Genomic DNA, 23,778 nt, shown 5'->3' with positions numbered 1-23,778 from the left:
AGTGGTACCTCATTGTGGTTTTGATTTGCATTTCTCTAATAATGAGTGATGTTGAGCATCTTTTCATGTGTTTGTTAGCCATCTGTATGTCTTCTTTGGAGAAATGTCTGTTTAGTTCTTTGCCCCATTTTTTGATTGGGTCGTTTATTTTTCTGGAATTGAGCTGCATAAGTTGCTTGTATATTTGTGAGATTAGTTGTTTGTCAGTTGCTTCATTTGCTATTATTTTTTCCCATTCTGAAGGCTGTCTTTTCACTTTGCATATAGTTTTCTTTGTTGTGCAGAAGCTTTTAATTTTAATTAGATCCCATTTGTTTATTTTTGCTTTTATTTCCAGTATTCTGGGAGGTGGATCATAGAGGATCCTGCTGTGATTTATGTTGGAGAGTGTTTTGCCTATGTTCTCCTCTAGGAGTTTTATAGTTTCTGGTCTTACATTTAGATCTTTAATCCATTTTGAGTTTATTTTTGTGTGTGGTGTTAGAAAGTGATCTAGTTTCATTCTTTTAAAGTGGTTGACCAGTTTTCCCAGCACCACTTGTTAAAGAGATTGTCTTTACTCCATTGTATATTCTTGCCTCCTTTGTCAAAGATAAGGTGTCCAAATGTGTGTGGACTTATCTCTGGGCTTTCTATTTTGTTCCATTGATCTATATTTCTGTCTTTGTGTCAGTACCATACTGTCTTGATGACTGTGGCTTTGTAGTAGAGCCTGAAATCAGGCAAGCTGATTCCTCCAGTTCCATTCTTCTTTCTCAAGATTGCTTTGGCTATTCGAGGTTTTTTGTATTTCCATACAAATCTTGAAATTACTTGTTCTAGTTCTGTGAAAAATATGGCTGGTAGCTTGATAGGGATTGCATTGAATTTGTAAATTGCTTTGGGTAGTATACTCATTTTCACTATATTGATTTTTCCGATTCATGAACATGGTATATTTCTCCATCCATGGAAACAACCTAGATGTCCATCAGCAGATGAATGGATAAGAAAGCTGTGGTACATATACACAATGGAGTATTACTCAGCCACTAAAAAGAATATATTTGAATCAGTTCTGATGACATGGATGAAACTGGAGCTGATTATACAGAGTGAAGTAAGCCAGAAAGAAAAACACCAATGCAGTATACTAACACATATATATGGAATTTCAAAAGATGGCAATGATGACCCTGTATGCAAGACAGCAAAAAAGACACAGATGTGTATAGCGGACTTTTGGACTCAGAGCGAGAGGGAGAGGGTGGGATGATTTGGGAGAGCGGCATTGAAACATGTATACCATCATGTAAGAATCGAATTGCCAGTCTATATCCGATGCAGGATACAGCATGCTTGGGGCTGGTGCACGGGGATGACCCAGAGAGATGTTATGGGGAGGGAGGTGGGAGGTGGGTTTATGTTTGGGAACGCATGTACACCCGTGGTGAATTCATGTCAATGTATGGCAAAACCAATACAGTATTGTAAAGTAAAATAAAGTAAAAATAAAAATTAAAAAAATTAAAAGAAAAAGACCTAACCTTGAACATTTCACAATGTCACTTCTGCTGCAACCCATTGGCTATGAATCAGTCACTGAAGTTGGCCCAGGGAAAAATAAAAAAAGTAGATTGCACAGTCCTCCCTTTGATAAAAGTCATGTCAATGACATGTCTAAAACTGCCACAGTAGTTTAGTCCTGAGTATTGCAGGGAACTGTTTACTGAGCCAATGAAATTATAGGTCTTCTCTTGCTCAAAGGTGACTCATTGACTATGGTAAAGCCTTTGAGTGCAGGGATCACAGCAAACTGTGGAAAATCCTTAAAGAAATGGGAATACCACACTACCTTACCTGCCTCCTGAGAAATCTGTATGCAGGTCAAGAAGAACCAGACACAGAATAATAATTGATTCCAAATTAAGAAAGGAGAACATCAGGGCTGTATATTGTCACCTTGTTTATTCAACATATATGCAGAGTACATCATACAAAATGCCAGACTGAATGAAGCACAAGCTGGATTTAGGATTGCTGGGAGAAATATCAATAATCTCAAATATTCAGATGACTACACGCTTATAGCAGAAAGTTAAGAGGAACTAAAGAACTTCTTGATGAGAGTGAAAGAGGAGAGTGAAAATGTTAGCTTAGAACTTGACGTTCAAAAAAACAAAGATCATGGCATCTGGTCCCATCACTTCATAGCAAATAGATGGGGAAACAATGGAAACAGTGACAGACTTTATTTTCTTGGGTTCCAAAATCATTGCAGATGGTGACTACAGCCATGAAATTAAAAGACTTTTGTTCCTTGGAAGAAAAGCTATGACCAACCTAGATGGCATATTAAAAAAGCAGAGACATTACTTTGCCAACAAAGGTTGGTCTAGTCAAAGCTATGGCTTTTTCAGTAGTCATATATCGATGTAAGAGTTGGACCATAAAGAAAGCCTAGTGCCGAAAACTTGATGCTTTTGAACTGTGGTGTTGGAGAAGACTCTTGAGAGTCCGTTGGACAGCAAGAAGATCAAACCAGTCAATTCTAAAGAAAACCAACCCTGAACATTCATTGAAAGGACTGATGTTGAAGCTGAAACTCCAATACTTTGGCCACCTGATGTGAAGAGCTGACTCATTGGAAAAGACCCTGACGTTGGTAAAGATTGAAGGCAGGAGAAGGGGATGACAGAGGATGAGATGGTTGGATGGCATCACTGACTTGATGGACTTGAGTTTGAGCAGACTCCTGGAGCTGGTGTTGGGCAGGGAAGCCTGGTGTGCTGCAGTCCATGGGGTTGCAAAGAGTTGGACACAACTGAGCCACTGAACTGACCATTCAAAGATTTAGTTGGTTTATAAACAGTTCCTTAAGCCAAAGGATCTTGTCTTAGTCATCTCTACATCCCTTGTCTTACCCAGGCCAGAGTCCTCGCAGAGTTGGTAATGAATTTTTTCTCCCATCCAAAGCTATGGTTTTTCCAGTAGCCAAGAGGAGAGTGAAAAAGTTGGCTTAAAGCTCAACATTCAGAAAACGAAGATCATGGCATCTGGTCCCATCACTTCATGGAAAATAGATGGGGAAACAGTGGAAACAGTGTCAGACTTTATTTGGGGGGGCTCCAAAATCACTGCAGATGGTGACTGCAGCCATGAAATTAAGAGACGCTTACTCCTTGGAAGAAAAGTTATGACCAACCTAGATAGTATATTCAAAAGCAGAGACATTACTTTGCTGACTAAGGTCTGCCTAGTCAAGGCTATGGTTTTTCCTGTGGTCATGTATGGATGTGAGAGTTGGACTGTGAAGAAGGCTGAGCGCCGAAGAATTGATGCATTTGAACTGTGGTGTTGGAGAAGACTCTTGAGGGTCCCTTGGACTGCAAGGAGATCCAACCAGTCCATTCTGAAAGAGATCAACCCTGGGATTACTTTGGAAGGAATGATGCTAAAGCTGAAGCTCCAGTACTTTGGACACCTCATGCGAAGGGTTGACTCATTGGAAAAGACTCTGATGCTGGGAGGGATTGGGGGCAGGAGGAGAAGGGGACGACCGAGGATGAGATGGCTGGATGGCATCACGGACTCGATGGACATGAGTCTGAGCAAACTCCGGGAGTTGGTAATGGACAGGGAGGCCTGGCGTGCTGCGATCCATGGGGTTGCAAAGAGTCGGAGACGACTGAGAGACTGAACTGAACTGAACTGAAAATGTGTGAATGTGAAAGGTGGACCATAAAGAAGGCTGAGTGCTGAAGAATTGATGGTTTTGAACTGTGGTGTTGGAGAAGACTCTGGAGAGTCACTTGGACAGCGAGACAAACCAGTCAGTCATAAAGGAAATCAATCCTGAATATTCATTAGAAGGACTGAGGACAAAGCTGAAGCTTGAAAAATTTGGCCACTTGATGCGAAGAGCCAACTGTTTAGAAAAGACCCTGATGCTGGGAAAGATTGAAGGTGAAAGGGGATGACAGAAGACGAGATGGTTGGATTGGATTACCAACTAAATGGACGCAAGTTTGAGCAAACTCAGGTTGATGGTGAAAGTCAGGGTAGCCTGGCATGCTACAGTCCACAGGGTCACAAAGAGTCAGACATGACTGAGGGACTGAGCAAAGACAACAACTGCAGAGGATGTAGATCCAATCTCTGCTCTTGAGCTAAGATCTTGCATGTTGCACAGAATGGCCAAAAAAATTAATTATTTTATTAATTAAAAGAAGTAGTATTCATATTCAGAAGTACTTTTCAGTGGATAAATAGATTATTGGATGGATGAGTCGGTGGCTTAATCAGTCCTCGGTTATTTGTTTTATTTGGGTCCTTCAGTATCCATGACACTTTCTTTCGCCTCTGCTGAAGAAGGGATAAAAGAATAGCAAAGGGTGTGTTCAAAACAAATCCTGGAAGCCAGTATAATTTTTAGAAATGTACTGACTGTCAAATGCATAGCTAAACTGGCCAGCAATATGAAGGAGAGAGTATGACAATATAGATATTGGAATGAAACTATTTTTGTGAGTTGCAAGTGACCATATAACTCACAAGTAATGGTGAAATCTGTATAGTCCAGGAGATTCATATTTTATTGTATCAGGGAGAATGGCTCATAATTCATTTTTGCTGGGCTTTTGTGGATATGCTTACCCTGAACATTTCAGCATAAAATTTCTTTTCTTTTTGCAGAAATGGAAATGCAACTGGGATATTTTGGCAGCAGATTTGTCTGTGTTGGAATAACAGTGTTTCAAGAAGTGTTTGGATATGTGACTGTGTTTGACAAATGTCAGTAGTGACAGGTGGGCAACAGGGGCATCTATATTGGAGCATGTGGAGCAGAATTTCTTCTGCAAAATGTCAGTCTATGGGCTTCCCAGGTGGTGCTAGTGGTAAAGAACCCACCTGTCAATGTGAGAGATGTAAGAGACTCGGGTTTGATCCCTGGGTGGGGAAGATCCCTTGGAGAAATGAATGGCAACCCACTCCAGTATTTTTGCCTGGGAAATCCCATGGACAGTGGAGCCTGGCAAGTTACAGTCCATAGGGTCACAAAGAGTCAGACATGATGAAAGCGACTTCACTGCACATATGCTCACTGGCGTCACTCTACCACTTCATCATGTGGCCAGTTTTCACCAGAATCTAGTGTTCACCCCAGTGACTAAAATAACACATCTTGGTACTTCTCAAAATGCTGAAGTAAATCATTATTATCCAAAGACTAAGTAATATAGAGTTGATGAAAGAAAAGTACTAAAATTCTTTCAGAGCCCGCTGCCAAAAAAGAATTATTTTTAAGAAGTTGATAAATGATATGTGCGTCTATAAACTGGAGCTGCATAAACTGTTCCAGCCCCATACCCACAAATTTTCTCAGTTCGGGGCCCTCTGCATCTGGGCCACGTGGTCAAGGATAACCATGGGAGCGTGCATGCTCACCACACCAGCCGCAAGGCTTCTGCGGAGTTGACAGATGCTCTGGTGCAGTGAGGCTAGAGTCCACATGGAACAGGCAATCAAGACTGAGCATGATCCCTTGACACAGCTGGCCATTGCTCCTTCTTGGCCATGAGTTAAGGCATCTTGGAGGAAGACCACAATAACACACTTCCTATATATTCAAAGGTGCTCCATTCCACAAATATGCCATAATTTATTTATTTTAATAATCAGTTCAGCTCAGTTCAGTCACTCAGTCATCTCCGACTCTTTGCAACCCCATGAATCACAGCACGCCAGGCCTCCCTGTCCATCACCATCTCCTGGAGTTCACTCAGACTCACGTCCATCGAGTCCGTGATGCCATCCAGCCATCTCATCCTCGGTCATCCCCTTCTCCTCCTGCCCCCAATCCCTCCCAGCATCAGAGTCTTTTCCAATGAGTCAACCCTTCGCATGAGGTGTCCAAAGTACTGGAGCTTCAGCTTTAGCATCATTCCTTCCAAAGTAATCCCAGGGTTGACCTCCTTCGGAATGGACTGGTTGGATCTCCTTGCAGTCCAAGGAACCCTCAAGAGTCTTCTCCAACACCACAGTTCAAATGCATCAATTCTTCAGCGCTCAGCCTTCATAGTCCAACTCCCACATCCATACATGAGCACAGGAAAAACCATAGCCTTGACTAGACGGACCTTAGTCGGCAAAGTAATGTCTCTGCTTTTGAATATACTATCTAGGTTGGTCATAACTTTTCTTCCAAGGAGTAAGCGTCTTTTAATTTCATGGCTGCAGTCACCATCTGCAGTGATTTTGGAGCCCCCCCAAATAAAGTCTGACACTGTTTCCACTGTTTCCCCATCTATTTTCCATGAAGTGATGGGACCAGATGCCATGATCTTCATTTTCTGAATGCTGAGCTTTAAGCCAACTTTTTCACTCTCCTCTTTCACTTTCATCAAGAGGCTTGTTAGTTCCTTTTCACTTTCTGCCATAAGGGTGGTGTCATCTGCATATCTGAGTTTATTGATATTTCTCCCGGCAATCTTGATTCCAGCTTGTGTTTCTTCCAGTCTAGCATTTCTCTTGATACATTCTGCATATAAGTTAAATAAGCAGGGTGACAATATACAGCCTTGACATACTCCTTTTCCTATTTGGAACCTCTTTTGAAATGTTTTATTTTGTATTGGGGTATATTTGATTGACAGTGCTGTGATAGTTCCAGGTGAACAGAGAAGGGACTCAACCATATGCAGACACGTACCCATTATCCCCCAAACTCCCCTTTCCTCCATGTTGCCACGTAACATTGAGCAGAGTCCCCTGTGCTATACAGTAGGTCCTTGTCAGTTATCCATTTTAAATATAGCACTGTGTACCTGTCCATCCCGAACTCCCTAACTATCCCTTCCTCCCATTCTGTCCCCCAGCAACCATAAGTTCATTCTCTAAGTCCGTGAGTCTCTTCCTGTTTTGTAAGTTCATTTATATCATTTCTCTTTAGATTCCACATATAAGGCATGTCATACAGTATTTATCCTCTATCTGACTTACCTCACTCAGTATGACAGTCTCTAGGTCCATCCATGTTACTGCAAATACAATCTTTATTTGTTTACCCATTTTTTTTAAAACTCTCAAGATATATTTTACACTTGAAAATTACCAATTCTCAGCAGGAGTGACCCAGACTATAGGATATTTAAAAAGCGACTGCCCTAAGAAATCTCATTTCATAACATGTGGAAAGTCTATTGTCCCTCCCCCCACAACGAATGGCTATGAATTTGTAGTATGTTGCAGTTTTCTGTGTTTATATTCTTGCTGATAGCCTTCACTTGTGTGTTTCTGCATCATCTTGAATGTGTTAAAACAACAATGTGGACCATTTTCACTTTCATACATCTATATTATGTAGGTAGGCATATAGACTTTATAATCACAGAAGAGTAATTTTTTTAAAGGTTTAAAAAGTTACAAAGCCCTCTCTGTCATATTTTTTCTCTGATGTCCCTGACTTTGGAGATGATTAGTAACATCCAGTTGAACTCCTGTTTTCCTTTGCTGTCTCTCAGAGTAGAGTTCATTTTACCTGTCTCCTTTATTTGTAAACTTTATAGCTTTCCTTCAAATGTCCCTCTGTCTAGAACTGAATGCCAGACAACCAGACAAAACAATATTTATCTCTCATCTCTGAGTGTGTAGTTTGGCAATGAAAAGGAAACAGATTAAAATCATAGTAAAAATGATGGTATCTATCAGAATGTTTAACCACAATTACCTGTTTATTCTTATCCATATGAAGTTAGTCAAATGGTATAATAATGACCATATAAATTAAAGAACTGACAGTATTTTTGATGTTTAGATATTCCTAATAAATCTTGACATTGTAGAGGAAAAACGCCTGACTTCCCTATAGCTTTGTTTTGAATTATGTGACCTTGAGTAAATTACATAATTTCTCTGAAGTCTCGGCTTTCTCAGCCTTCAGTTGGGAATAAGACTAAACACATTCATGAATATGCATGGGCATCAGGTGAAGTGTCCTGTCCTTAGCTCTTCGGCTGAAATTTGCTTGGACTCCCTGTTGTGCACTCTGAGACACCCATCTGTGTGTGATTCAACCACACTGGGACTTTTGTGGCTGCAGTGGGGATGGGAATGCCAATGTTTCCCTCCCTGGACACTTTTATTCCCCATTCAATGAATTCTTCCCACCCATCATCTCATTGTCCCTTTCATGTTAACACACTTCACACTGTAAAGCCCTGCCCTTTTTCTATGACCCAACCCCTTGACAACTCCTTGAGCAGGCTCCAGGAGATGGTGAAGGATAAGGAGGCCTGGCATGCTGCAGTCAGTCCATGGGGTTGCAAAGAGTTGAGCTTGACTGAGCAACTGAACAACAACAAGAAACCCCTGACAAATCCTAATTTAATAAGGTTTGTTGGCATGTGGCTGACCTCACTGATGTTTCAGAGGAGCCTAGGAGGGATTGCATAGGACTTTGGTGCCCTGTGTACTGTCTATTAAAGTCATTTGGCCTCCCAGTTTCAATGCCTATCTCCTCCAGTGCCCGTGATCTCCAGGAAATATAACTCTTTCTCTCCTTATTGGGCTTGGGATGTGATGGGTCACCTTGCCCTGGGCTTGTCCTTCAGAGACACCGTATTTCTGGCAGAAATTCCTTTTCTCCCTCCCTTTTTGCTGCTCCCCTGGTCTCTGCCAAGTTGGTAAGATTTGTGTCCTCACTCTTTGCCAGCCCCCGACTGGGCAGACATCTCTGTTGCCCAGACATCTTGTTTGAAACATCACCTCCTTCTTAGCCCTGCTTTCCTTCATGTGTGTGCTCAGTCACTCAGTCATGTCCAAAGGTTCCCATCCCTGGGATTCTCCAGGCAAGAATACTGGAGTGGGTTGCCATTTCCTTCTCTAGTTCATGAAAGCGAAAAGTGAAAGTGAAGTCTCTCAGTCGTGTCCAACTCTTCGATACCCCATGGACTGTAGCCTACCAGGCTCCTCCGTCCATGGGATTTCCCAAGCAGGATTACTGGAGTGGATTGCCATTGCCTTCTCCAATTTTAAGTGGAGTAGACTCTTAATGAGGGTTGGGGGCTTCCCTGGTGACTCAGTGGTAAAGAATTTGCCTGTCAATATAGGAGACTCGAGTTCAATCCCTGGGTCTGGAGGATCCCTGGAGTAGGAAATGGCAACTCACTTCAGCATGCTTGCCTGGGAAATCCCATGGACAGAGGAACCTAACTGGCTACATTCTATGAGGTCAAAAATAGTCAGACTAGACCTAGCGACTAAACGGCAACAAATGAGGGTTGGAGGGGAGGGTTGAGATTGAAGATGGGATGATGTAGATGGAGAGTGTGATTAGGGCAGAAGAAAAATGAATGACATTGATGAAAAAGGATAGAGCTGATGTGACAAAAGAATGGTCCCCAGGCCAGGTGGTCATATTTTGAAACACTCCTAATACCTAACACCAAAGCATTCTTAATACTGAAAGCATGAAGTGCATAAAACCTCTGTTCTCTAAGCCTAGGTAGCTGTCTTCCGTGGTGGTCACTGCAGATACATAAGTCTTCGTGGGTGTCATTCCACACACCCCAAGACCAATGAGATGGGGGAACATCTCTTTCTTTTTTCTAGGTAGAAGCACAGATGGGGGAAAGCAACAATTTCAGTGAGTTTATTTTAGAAACAGAAAACAGCTTCCTAATGACAGGCTGGTTGGAAGGGGTTGCATCTCATCGGTTTTGCTGGCAGATCACCCTCTGCTGAACTGTTCTGTCATTTGTTGTCTGTTGAGGAGACAACAAAATGTTGGTGAGCAGCTGGTGGCAGAATTATGTTGCATGTACAAAATGTGGGAGAAAATTCTGGCCCAGCGTTATAATTGCCTAATTGGATAGGGTGGGAAAAGGAGCCATGTCTTTATCCAAATTAAATATGTTTTCTCTCCCTCCAGTTCAGCATGTCTGACTATGGTTGCTAGGAATCAGTGAGGGGCACACTTCATACGTTTCAGAGGGGATTCTGTTAAAACAACAACAACAAAGAACTTTCCCAAGGTCTGTGGAAAGTCAGAATCATTCTGGAGTCTAGAATGACTGTGGTAAGGTGATGCCTTGGTTTAGCTGTGGGGGGTTACGGCTCCCCAGAGATGTGGGTCAAGAGAGCGGGGATATTAATAGAGAAAAGGTGCATGAAAGACTGGAGAGGATTCGCAGCAGCAAGACCTAAGAGGAGACACAGGTGCAAGAAACCCTACAATATAGTGAAACTTTAAAATCCAGGTCTTAATCCCCTTTGTTCAGTTCAGTGCAGTTCAGTTCAGTTCAGTCACTCAATCGTGTCTGACTCTGTGACCCCATGGACTGCAGCATGCCATGCTTCCCTGTCCATCACCAACTCTCAGAGCTTGCTCAAACTCATGTCCACTGAGTCGCTGATACGATCCAACCATTTCATCCTCTGTTGTCCCCTTCTTCTCCTGCCCACAATCTTTCCCAGCATGAGGGTCTTTTCCAAAGAGTTAGTTCTTCACATCAGGTGGCCAAATATTGAAGCTTCAGCTTCAGCATCAGTCCTTCCAATGAATATTCAGCACTGATTTCCTTTGTAAACCATGATATCTAAAATTCATAGCACAATAGTTTTTTTGAGCGATTACACAACTGTCAAACACAGTATTTTGTTTGGCTTCAATCATTAGAGTTGGATGCTTGTTAAAAAATATATTTGCTTGTTTCCTAAACAGTTTATGACAATTGTGCATGCATAGATGCTAAGTCGCCTCAGTCCTGTCCGATTCTTTGCTACTCTGTGGACTGTAGCCCACCAGGTTCTTCTGTCCATGGGATTCTTCAGGAAAGAATACCAGAATGGGCTGCTATGCCCTCCTCCAGGAGATCTTCCCAACCTAGGAACCGAACCTACATCTCTTGTCTCCTGCATTAGCAGGCGGATTCTTTACCACTAGCACCACCTGGGACACTCCTGACAATTGTAATTCTACGCTAATTACATTATATAATCAATATTATATAAACTAGGAGCTGACTCATTGGAAAAAACCTTGATGCTGGGAAAGACTGAGGGCAGGAGGAGAAGGGGGTGATAGAAGATGAGATGGTTAAATGGCACCACCAACTCAATGGACTTGAATTTGAGCAAACTTGGGGAGATAGAGGAGGACAGATGAGCTTCACGTGCGGCATTCCATGGGGTCGTAAAGAGTCAGACACAATTTAGCAACCGAACAACAACAAAATACTATTATAAATGTTTATAAAAAGAAAATCATAGTTGCTTTGAAAATTCACTTCAAATAGATGGCTGACTAAAAATGTTCATATTGAAAGTGCTGTGAGCATGTTAACCTGAAGGTTGGAGGAAAATCACAAAACCCAAGATGTCTACTTTCAGTTTGATTTGCAGGTGTGTATAAGATACTGCTCCACCTGAAAAAAATAGAAATTAGAAATTGAAAATGAATCATTATGACTGTGTTTTTTCCCAAGACAGAATAAGTAGAACACCAATCACAATATTTATGTTTAAAGAAAAGTCTGTGACCTTAAACCAAACAATTGATGAACATGTAATTAAAACACATGACATACATACATACATACATATGCATGTGCACATCAATTTTAAGATTTCCTTCTGAGCCTTGTTTTTCATTAACTCACCAGTCTGAGGTCTGGATCGGAAAGGATCAGATGTCTTCAACCTTAATGGGAGTGTAAAAAATCCTGGACAGTTAAGTGGATAATATTGGAGGGACCAAAAGGGGATGTGATGGAATAGGTGTGTGGAAGGAGGTGAGAGGCACATGGCAAGACAATAATGGGGAAGACTGTCATCAGGATTTTGACAAACCAGCATTGTCAAAATCTCAAAGCAGGTTTGGGGCTATGACTTGAGCCAATGTGAAATGTGAGACTGGCTAGAGAAAGTCCTGCTTAGTTCTAAGGATCGAGATGGTGAATAGCACTGAGGCTTAGGGACAGAGAATAACATAAGAGCCTGTACACGTGCAGAGGAGGATGGTCCAGCAAAAAGTTCTTGACTTCACAGTCCAGCAGAGCAGCCACAGTGTGCCTCTGTCCTGACACTTATTCTCTCGGATCCCACATTTCCTCACTTATAAACTGTGGATCAGCATACCTCTCTCATAGGATAATGAAAGGCTCACACTTGTCATGTATTCAGAACACCTAATAAATGTTAGTTTTTATTAGTTGCTTAGTGCCTGTGTGCTAAGTCGCTTCAGTCGTGATCGACTCTTTGTGACCCTAAGGACTGGAGCCCACCAAGCTCCTCTGTCCATGGGATTCTCCAGGCAAGAATATTGGAGTGGGTTGCTGTGCCCTCTTCCAGGGAATCTTCCTGACCAGGGACTGAACTCGTGTCTCTGAGGTCTCCTGCACTGGCAGGTGGGTTCTTTACCAGCTGAGCCAGCTGGAAGCCCTAGTTGCATAGTAGGTTTCTTCTTTCCTATCCTTCATTAATTCATTCAAACATATTTATTGAATATCTCCCTGTGCCAGGAGCTCTTCTAGTTTTAAAAACTTTTGTGAACTTGTTATAAAACTTTCTATAGTACATAAAAGAGTTGGAACCCTTCTTTGATGAAACTTGTTTCCAGAGGAGAGACAGACACTAAGTTAGAATATGATACAAATGCAGTGACATGCGCCATGAAACAAACAGCAAAGGAATGGGAAACTTTCATGATCTTGTAAAGAAATGTGTGTGTGAAGTGGGGTATTAATCTACACACTGTCTCAACTTTTATTTTAACTGGAAAGAAAGTGATTCTATGGCAGCATAGTTGTTGCTGTAATTATTGATGACTCCTCAGCTGTTGCAGCTCAAAAGAGGAATGACTCATGGCCAGTAAGCTTCAGAGAGTTCTTAATTTTTAATGAAAATAGCTTTATTGTGTTTGTTCTGATTCTAAGCATTATATATACTTGTCTTACAGAAAACTCAAAACAATATAATAAATTATGAAGAAAACAGAAAAAGGGAAAAAAAGATGTAAAAAATCACGTAAAATCCCAACATTAAAGCATAGCAATTTATTTGAGTTTTTTGTTTGTTTTATGAATTTTCTTAAAGCCATCTCTCAATGTATAGTAATAGTACAAAATAGCACTCAACAAAACTCATGACTGTATGCAAATACATATATAAATAGTACATGAACACAATACAAACACATTCATTTTACATATATATACACTCATATGAATGCCATATGCATATATATTCTCCTGTGCAAGCCATATATATAAGTATATATTCTCATGTACATGCCATATATACATATATAAATGTGTATGTGTGCATGTGTGTGTGTGTGTATGAGAGATATACATCCAGAGTGTGCAGAAAGGGAGGTGGTAAACAAATAACGGCTGGGCCCCCTTCAAGAAAACGCATAGCCAGTGCTCAGCATGAGGAACACTTGCAGACAGGCACGCAGGAGCCCTGTGCCTCTCCTGTTCATAGGAGCCAGGAATCAGGTAGAAAGTAGTCTCCAGCCCCCTTCTGTTTCCTGCCCACACTGGTAAAGTCTGACTCCCACTAGCACTAACATGTTGTGTCTTCTGACGCCTCTGGGAAGCTTCAGGGATGCCAGATTCTCAGCTCTGCCCCAAGACATGTTCCACGTGAGGCCAGATGCAGTGTGAGGAGCACTGGCCGTGGTCTGCAGTGGGAGCACTGTCTATGAGGCCTCCCAGAGTTGCTTAAGATGACTCCTGCAGTAGAGAAAGTGATAGGCTCTGGAGACAAGCATGGTCCAGATAACATGGGGAGGCATTTAGGAGATGACCGGCATAAGAAAGATAAATAGCATTTGGGAAATATTTTACAATGGATAAAATCTCTCATCTGCATCCTCTCCTTTGATCTTCATGAATTTCCATGGAGTCATTGCAGAGGATGAGATGGTTGTCTAGCATCACCAACTCAATAAGCATGAGTTTGAGCAAACTCTGGGAGATAGTGGAAGACAGAGGAGCCTGGCGTGCTGCAGCCCATGGGGTTGCAAAGAGCTAGACACAACTAAGTGACTGAACAACAACAACAGTCCCAGATGGGAACCCAGGCTGCATGGAAATCATCTCCTAAACTCCTAGAGCTTCATTGGAAATACCCCTGGTTGTTTACATGTCTTTGAAAGTCAGTATGAAAGGAAGAATGACTATCAAGTCCAATGAGGGAGACTGAATTTGACCTCACGCTATCACTTGAAATCAACCAAATGAGGACACACGCCTCACTGAAAAGACTCAGAGGGCAAACTATGTGACTGACAGGCGACTCCAGCTATATGATCTGTAACAGGTTATTTCTTTAAAAATTACCTGAAGTAAATATGACCATATTAATATTTATCAGTCAAATACAAACCCCACTAAAGCAAAAATATTTGTGTGTTTGGTTTCCAGCCATCACCCCAGTTGCCAGCTTATTCACAACTGATACTTGTTGAATCAATTAATATGCTAAATCTGGATGCTGAGAACATAGGTGTCTATTGCATTTCCTTTTCCTTTTCTGAATACTTTAAGTGATTTATTACTGTTCTTTTTTTGCTCTTGTTTTGAAATGAGATCTATTATCATAAAGGAGATGGTCAACACAAAGCCTTAGCAAAAGGAAGGGATATTACAAAATAAAATGGGGTAGATTTATCAATAATTCCATGGGGAAGATAGCCATTTTCCTCCTACTGTCTCTATTTCCATTTAAACAACGTGATTCAACAAGATTGTGATGCTTGTAAAAGTTAGACAGTGAACATTGGTTCTGGGATTCAAACCCAGCATCTATAGGTGGCAAAAACTTTATCTTTGGAGCCAAATGGACACAAGGCTGAGTTATGAGCTCACATATTTTCATGTGTGTCAGGATGAGAGATGAAGGAGATCAAAGGATTTAATAATATTCAGGCAATTAAAAAATGAGTGCCTATGCAAGCTATTTATTACTGTGTGCCAAATGCTGTATTAAACATTATTCTTTTTAATCCTCATGTATTCTCTGGTATTAACAGATTTGAAAAATAGTACCTCCAAGACGTTCCGTGACTTGACCAAGATCATACAACCAATATATCACTAACCAAGGACTGTAACTACAGTGGCCTGCTGTTGCTGCTCCTAAGTTACTTCAGTCGTGTCTGACTCTGTGTGACCCCATAGACAGCAGCCCACCAGGCTCCCCCATCCCTGGGGTTCTCCAGGCAAGAACACTGGAGTGGATTGCCGTTTCCTTCTCCAATTCATGAAAGTGAAAAGTGAAAGTGAAGTCCCTCAGTCATGTCTGACTCTTAGGGACCCCATGGACTGCAGCCCACCAGGCTCCTCCGTCCATGGGGTTTTCCAGGCAAGAGTACTGCAGTGGCATGCCATTGCCTTCTCCACTGTGGTGGCCTATGAAATGTCAAAGCTCCACAATGCCAGCAACCAGTTACCTCCCGCAGCCAAACGTGGAGAAGAGGTAGTGTCTTGGGTCTAGATCCATGCCGGTCTTACTTCATTTGTTCTTTCTCTCTATCTCTCTCTTGTTTTCTCTTTTTCTATAGGATCTGGACTGATGATCTGAAGTCTTTATCATTGTCTCATCCTTTTTTTCATCTTAGAATTTGTATGGAATTAAAAGTAATTTAATGAGCACCATTGATCACTGTCTGTTATTATGCCCTAAAAGCTATGTACACGAGCTCACTCGACATTTGGCAGGTCAAATTCAGAAAGTCCTGAGAATCCTCAAAGAAACTTCCCTAATGGTTTGCAAATAATCACATGTGGACATCTAACATCTCTTCTCCAACTCTTCTCTTTTCTTTTGCTTTTGCTATATTAAAGTATAAAACAAGTATAAAACCCAGATGGTTACACATCAGTTCTTAAAGATATCTAGAAAAAAATGACTATAAGGTTGTGGATCATAGCATTCAGTTCAGTTCAGTCACTCAGTCGTATCCAACTCTTTGCAACCCCATGAACCACAGCATTAGAGGTTTTTGGTTTTTTTTTTTTCCTCCCTTGGTGGGTGGGGGGCGTTTGTTTTTGTTTTGCTGTGCAGTCTTTTACCTCCAAATGCTGGTGAAAGAAAAACCTGGGAAAGTGCTGAATCCAACCTTAAATATTTAATCTCATCTTCAAATCTCAGAGGTCACGAAAGGTTGGGGTCTCTCCATGCATGAATTCAGCAACGAAAACAGTCCCAAACCTTGTCCTCCTTTTCTGTCTTACATGTCATGGGACTTTCACTTGCAATTTATCTCTCAACTTTGATTCTTTCTACAGGAACTAAAACCCCGTTTGTCTTAAACAGTCTGGTTTGCTGTCACCATGGCACTGAAATCATTATGATTCTCCAGGGCAATTTTCTTCCTGGACTAATAACGCTCCATTAGCATCTTTCAAAGCCAGGGGAAAATCTGTTCTAGGAAAAGGGGGAGAGGTACGTAACAGTGAAATGCAGAATAAAATGTGTCCCACTGGCTTTCTGTAATTCTTTGCTGACACACGATTTCTCAGTTAGATAGCCCCAGCCTCCCTATTTACTGCTGAAAAGGAAGGAGGCTTTGTCAAACCGGCGGATGGGTTTGTTCCTTTCATTGGCTCTGTCAGCAAACACACAGAAATGACCCTCAGAGCTTTCAACCCTTGAACAACCCAGGTGTGATGGAGAAAATTGGTGAAATTGCACGTGGTTTCAGCAAACTTGGAGTTCACTCTGGTTTTGTTGGTGTTGTCTAGTCATTAAGTTGTGTCCAACTCTTTACAACCCCATGGACTGTAGACCGCCAGGCTCCTCTGTCCATGGGATTTCCCAGGCAAGAATACTAGAGTGGGTTGCCATTTCCTTCTCCAGGGGATGGTCCTGATGCAGAGATTGAACCTGCATCTCCTGCATTGGCAAGTGGATTCTTTATCACTGAGCCACCTGGGAAGCCTGTTTCACTCTAGTTATGTAATACTGAATATCATAAAATCTTGCTTTTTTCAAAAAATATTTGTGACAAGTCTACAGTTTTAACATCTTACAAATTGTTTATATGCATTTGCTCTTATGTGTACATAAACTGTACATATATATAAAGTGTGAAGAGCAGGAAAAGGCAACCCACTCCAGTATTCTGGTGGGCTACAGTCCACAGGGCCACAAAGAGTCGGACACGACTGAGCAACTAAGCACATATGTATATGTGTGTGTATGCACACACACACACACACATTTATACACATCAGAGCTAAATATTTCCTTGCATTTTCACATTTTTTAATTACCATCTCTTGCTCTTAATTCTACTTTGCCAATTCTTCAGCAGCTGCTGTGTCACTGAGGATACCAGGTAGAGAATATGAAGAGATAAGATAAATTTGTACTTTTAAGGGCTAGGGGTACTAGCTGAAGAAGCAGAATATTTCTTGGAAAATGTGAAGAGACAGTTAGAAAGAAGAATGTTCTAGCTACCTAGGTTCTTACAGTTTTAGAGCTTTTTGGAGCTTGTGAATGCAAGCTCATGGCAGTAATGACTAACATCACTAATTATTTTGAAGCTTGGATTCAAATGTCTTCTGATTGCTACATCCTTCAGAGAAGCATCATTAAGCACCAGCCCAGCTTCATGGGAGAACACATAGATTAATAAATAGATGCATAAGTACAGAAACCCAGGTTATAGACCTAATTTAAGAATATGGCTACTAATGATGGCAGGTTAGGAATCTCTATACTAATGCTACTGATTTTATCAACAGAATTTATTTGAATAATATATTTATTGCCTTTGGAAACAATGAGGTAAATAATAATATTGTAATTCATGAATCAATGTCAAGTTAAGACAGCATCTATGAGCTGAAGAGATAAATCTTCAGAACCAAGTCACTATTTTGTCATACAGTATTATGTGCAAGACTCCAGGTCCTGGCGTCAGACTGCAGGTGAGTGCGTGCTAAGTTGCTTCAGTCGTGTCCACTGTTTGTGACTCTATGGACTGTAGCCTGCCAGGCTCCTCTGTCTGTGGGATTCAAACCTGTATTGCAGGTGGATTCTTGACGGTTGAGCCACCAGGGAAGCCATTGATATCAGACTGCTTATTTTACCACTTACTAGCTACATAACCTTAGAAAAGTGACTGACTGCCTCTGTATCTCAGTTTTCCAATCTGTAGAATGAAGATAACTATATATTTATATTGTATGGTTAATAAATCATTAAATGAAGCAATGCATCTAAAATGTTGGGAACAGGGACAAAGGTACAGTAAGTGTGGAATCCATGTTGTTGTTGTTGTTGTTGTTCTGTTGCCCAGTTGTGTCCATCTCTTTGTGACCCCCGTGAACTGCAGCACACCACCAGGACTCTCTGTCCATCACCATCTCCCAAAGTTTGCCCAAGTTCATGTCCATTGCATCAGTGATACCCTTCACGGATCACTGCCTTGTCATAGTGAAGGGCCTTGTTTAACTCAATGAGCCATGCCATGTAGGGCCACCCAAGATGATGGGTCACAGCGGAGAGCTCTGAGAAAATTTGTTCCACTGGACGAGGGAGGGACAAATCACCCCAATATACTTGCTGTGAGAACCTCATGAACTGTATGAAAGGAATCCATATTAGCTTCCATCTAACCCAGAATCGATGACCCAGTTCCACTATCCATCCAATAAAAACAATCTTACATCCTGCACAAAGTGGTTGCACTGATTAGAGAGCATATAATTGTAAAGCTCCTAGTACAGCATCTACCATGTAATAGATCTCTGTCCACAGAGTACTTTTCTGTTCCTTGTTGACATAAATTATATTAACTAACATGTGTAATAGACTTCACTGGTGGCTTAGATGGCAAACAACCTGCCTGCAATGCAGGAGACCTGGGTTCGATCCTTGGGTCAGGAAAATCCCCTGAAGAAGGGAAAGGCTACCCACTCCAGTATTCTTGCCTGGAGAATTCCATGGACAGAGGACCCTAGCGGGCTACAGCCTGTGAAGTCACAAAGTCTCTGATATGATTGAGCAACCAACACGCAGGCAACATGTGTGATAGATATGTGTATACAGCATCTTGTAAGTTACAGGCAAACTAACATGTTAACTTATTTAATACTTTGACATGTCTTGTGTGTACAGCTTTCAGCCCTGTTTTAAAGGTAAAACAACCTGTTTAAATGACCTTCCTGAAGTTATGAACAATAAATGAATATTAGAAGTGAAAAGGGTTATTTGAGCACCTGTTTGTAGCACCAGCTTCATTTTGTGCTTAATCTTTGTGATGTTGTTTAATCTTTCAAGGATCCCAGAGTTAGGGGTTGCTTAGCCCGACATCCACAGTAAGCAAAGTGTCCGAATCAGGCTTTGTTACTAGGTCTGTCTGTCAATTCAAGGAGTTGATTCTTTTCACAAACTACATATTAACTTTCTTTTATATGAGCATTTTGTTTTTATGATTATCCATGTTAAAATACGGGGGCGGTGGAGGACTCCATGGACATGAATTTGAGCAAACTCTGGGAGATGGTGGAGAGAACAGAGGAGCAGGGTGTGCTGCAGAGTGTGGGGTCGCAGAGTCAGATGTGCCTTAGTGAGTGAAAAACAACAACAGATGTTTAAATGAAGGGGAAGAAGCAGGCCTGTTCATGCACTTGAAATAATAACTACATCTGTGAGTTCTGAGTCCACATCTTTTCCTGTCTCCCAGGTCCTTTTCTTGCCCCCAATTCACCTGAGTTTTGCTAAGGAAATTAGAAAAAAAAAAAAAAAGGAAAGAAAGCAAGAAGAGAGGGAGGGAGGAAGGAAGGAAGTAGAGAAGGAACAGATAAAAAGAAAAGACAAGAAAGGCTAGCAGCCGTGAAAGCCGCTGGGTGCGTGCAGGCACCTGGACTGCGGCAGTCTCTGGGGTCCTGATCAGGCACTCCGTTCCTTTCATATTCCAGAGCCTTAAGCTACTGTGATGTGTTCTGCCTTCTGTGTCTACATATGTCTCCAAGCAGAGCCATGGTTCCTAACAGCAGGAATTCTGCATTATCGCCGCTCAGCTCCCCTCAACACTGCCGCCTCTTGAATCGCTCTGTATTAAGCAGTGGCTGTGTGCACCCCCAGGAGGAAAGCTGGCATGTCCAGCTAGCCCAAAGTTTATGGTGTTTAAAGATCTTCCCAACAAAAAAAAAAAAAAAAGAAGAAGAAGAAAAGAAGAAAAGAAAAGAAGGAATCTAGCTCTCTTCTTTAAAAATAGCATAAATAATTCTGTTTTCCTCACACAAGCTTTAGTAAACAGGAGACGAGAGCTCATAACAGAGAAATAAAAATTATGTGTTGAAACTGTCCCCTGTTAGATGGGCTGCCAATAGAGGGAGAGATGTGAGATTCTCCACAGGACAAGGAGTTCAGCTGGGCTCTTGGGTTTAGACCCAGAAGTAAATGATAATATCCAAAAATAAGAGCTAGCAGACAAAGAAGAAAATACAAAGAAGTAAAAGGCATTTGCTGGGATTTATGGATGAATTGTCCCCAGGGAAATGTGAGACCCATCCAGCCCTAGTTTTCTGTGCAGACAACCACTGTCTTGATGTTAGTACTGTTTCCAGTAAACTGAAGGACCCTGCAGAAGCTCTTCTTATCAGGTCAGGGGCAGTCGTGGTCACCCAGAACTTAAGCACCAGGAGCTGGATCAGAATGCAGGCATTCTGACCTGTGTGTCAGCTAAGGTGGGCAGTTTCCCAAGACTGGAAAAATGCAAATTCTACCATGTTACTCTCTTTGTGTAAAACCTTTTAGCTGTACACCTTCCACGGTTTTCTCTTTAAGATAAGCCTCAAACATTTCTAACAGGATATATAAGAACTGTAATAATTTGATCCCTGCATTATCTTCCACCTCAAAAATTCCATGGACAGAGGAGCCTGGCGGGCTACAGTCCATGAGGGTCGTGAAGAGTCAGACACAGCTAAGTGACTAATTTCTAACTTTTTCTGTGCAAGTTATACTTGGTCACACAACAACTCAATTTTGACTTTGCAGCTTGATATCAGCTTAGACAACACTAAACAAACACCCCTGGTGTGTAACAATGAAATTTTGTTTTAAAAAATGGGAAGCTTCCAGATTTAGCATTCAGGCAGACGTTTTCCACACTAGATTGCAAATGTCTATATTCATATCCATCTAGATGCTAGGTGATAACCTCCTTGAAGGTAAGGACTCTGTCTTACTCACCTACGAAAGTGAGACCTCAGTCTGTGCCTAGAACAGTGCCTGACATGTACTGGTGCTCAGTGAATACTTGTTGGGGCAGGGGGAACAGCTAAGTGAATAAATACAAGGAAGGGGAGGCAGTAAGCAACACTTAAGAGTAAGTAATGCTTAAATCCTGTTATAAGCCTGTGTTCCTATCAGAAAGTGATTCTGTGGTTAAGGGGAACCTAGGTGGTACCAGTGGTAAAGAATTCACCTTCCAGTGTTGGAGAGACATGGGCTTGATCCCTCGATCAGGAAGTGGAGTAGGAAATGGCAACACACTTCAGTTTTTTTGCTTGGTAAATCCCATGGACAGAGGAGCTTGCTGGGCTACACTTAATAGGATTGAGAAGAGTCAGACATAACAGCACGCACAAGTACACACAGGTAAAGTGGAGAAAGGCCATTTAAAAACCTCATCTCACAATTATGATTGATGATGGAGCTTCTCCATTTTCTAGTCTTTCCAAATTCTGACATTCTATGACAGATGGATCAACTCCTAGAAAAATGTTCTTGAAAAATATTTGCTTGGACAAAGGGAATTCTATCCTAGCTTCCTTTCCTCAATTCCTTAATGATTGACCTGGAAATATGCAGCCAAAGAATCATGCAAAGAATCCTAATGCTGTTTAAGGCTCTCAAAAGCATTATTTTATTTACATACACCGCCCTCCGACCCACACACACACACATGCAGTTATCTTAGGTACAGATACGTTATTGATCTTATGTGATACTTACATGATCTTATGTGGTACCAATTCAAAGTGGTACTTTGATTTATATCCCTATTCCCCAAATTCTTCCACAGTTAACAGTTAACTCAAGCTTAAGTCTAAAAGCATCAACTTTGCCTCACAGACCTTCCACCTTCTGTCCTGATTCATTTATTTTGAGAAGACATAGATTCAACAGTTTTTCAATGTGCTTCAGCTCAGCCAGAATCTAGGATCCAGGGTGAAGATCAGGTTTGCAGCAGTGAATATAGCTCATCTTTGACACTGATGGAGGGAGTTTTCTCTCTCTGTCTCACACACACACTCCACATATAATTTACTTAAGAGTTAGCATATTTCCCATATGATTATCTATGTAATATTGCACACATTATTTAACCTCTCTGTTCAGTTCAGTTCAGTTCATTTGCTCAGTCGTGTCCAACTCTTTGTGACCCCATGAACCGCAGCACGCCAGGCCTCCCTGTCCATCACCAACTCCCGGAGTTTACCCAAACTCATGTCCATTGAGTCAGTGATGCCATCTAACCATCTCATCCTCTGTCGTCCCCTTCTCCTCCGGCCCTCAGTCTTTCCCAGCATCAGGGTCTTTTCAAATGAGTCAGCTCTTTGGATCAGGTGGCCAAAGTTTTGGAGTTTCAGCTTCAACATCAATCCTTCCAATTGCAGTCGAAGGGACTCTCAAAAGTCTTCTCCAACACCAGAGTTTTAAGCATCAATTCTTCTGTTCTCAGCGTTTTTATAGTCCAACTCTCACATCCATACATGACTGCTGGACAAACCATAGCCTTGACTAGACAGACCTTTGTTGACAAAGTAATGTCTCTGCTTTTTAATATGTTGTCTAGGTTGGTCATAACTTTCCTTCCAAGGAGTAAGCGTCTTTTAATTTCATGGCTGCAATCACCATCTGCAGTGATTTTGGAGCCCCCCCAAAATAAAGTCTGAGCTAGTTTCTAAATCCTCAACATTAGAGTCATCAAGTTGACATGAACCTTGAAAGGTGATGCATGTCAAGCATTTAGGATTCTCTCTGGTATATAGACAGTCCCCTGTCTTTTACCACTAACACATTATTATTTTTGTGTCTTCTGACCATCTCCAAAACCCTGTGAGACAGACAAGCTATGGATAATTCTTTCTGTAGATTAGAAAACAAAAGTTCAAACAAGTAAGGCCATTTGCTCAAGATCACAGAGCTACTATAGCATTAAGCCATAATTTGATCTCAGTCTTCTTATTTCTAGAGATTTTCCCAGCATGCTCTGCTCCTTTTGAGACTATATCTATCTGTTTGAGGAGTATCATGGTAAAGTAACTCATTTTTTAAAATGAAAGTGTACTGTTACTGACATGGAATTAAGAAAACATTTGTTTTCCATATATACAATTAGAAGAGAGTGAATATCTGGAGGTCACCAGCTGAGCCATTATCTAGCTACATGCCTTTGGATAGACAAATAATCCTCACAAGTCCTCAACTTCATCATCTCTGAGAATTTCCTCATCTTAGAGAAGTTTGGGTAAAACTATCCTTCAGCTCTCACCCCTTCCAGCAAGCTTTCCAGCTTTCCAGGCTCTGGATTCTCAATTACTAATGATAATAAAAAGAAGACATACTAGGGTAATTGAAATTCACAGACAATCTCTCAAGTTGACTCTGAATCCTTGACCACCATGCCTTATCCTTGTATTTCAGTTACTGGCAAGTACATGAAATTGACTGATTTGAGCTAGATCTTCCTTCTGATCTTATTTATCTTCAGGAGGGAAGGACTAATGAGCAGAAAAGTTACTCAACTGGCGAAGGGAGATGTGA

Source organism: Capricornis sumatraensis, chromosome 7, assembly GCF_032405125.1.
Source record: "Capricornis sumatraensis isolate serow.1 chromosome 7, serow.2, whole genome shotgun sequence".
NCBI lineage: Eukaryota > Metazoa > Chordata > Mammalia > Artiodactyla > Bovidae > Capricornis > Capricornis sumatraensis.
This window is presented reverse-complemented; position numbering follows the sequence as displayed.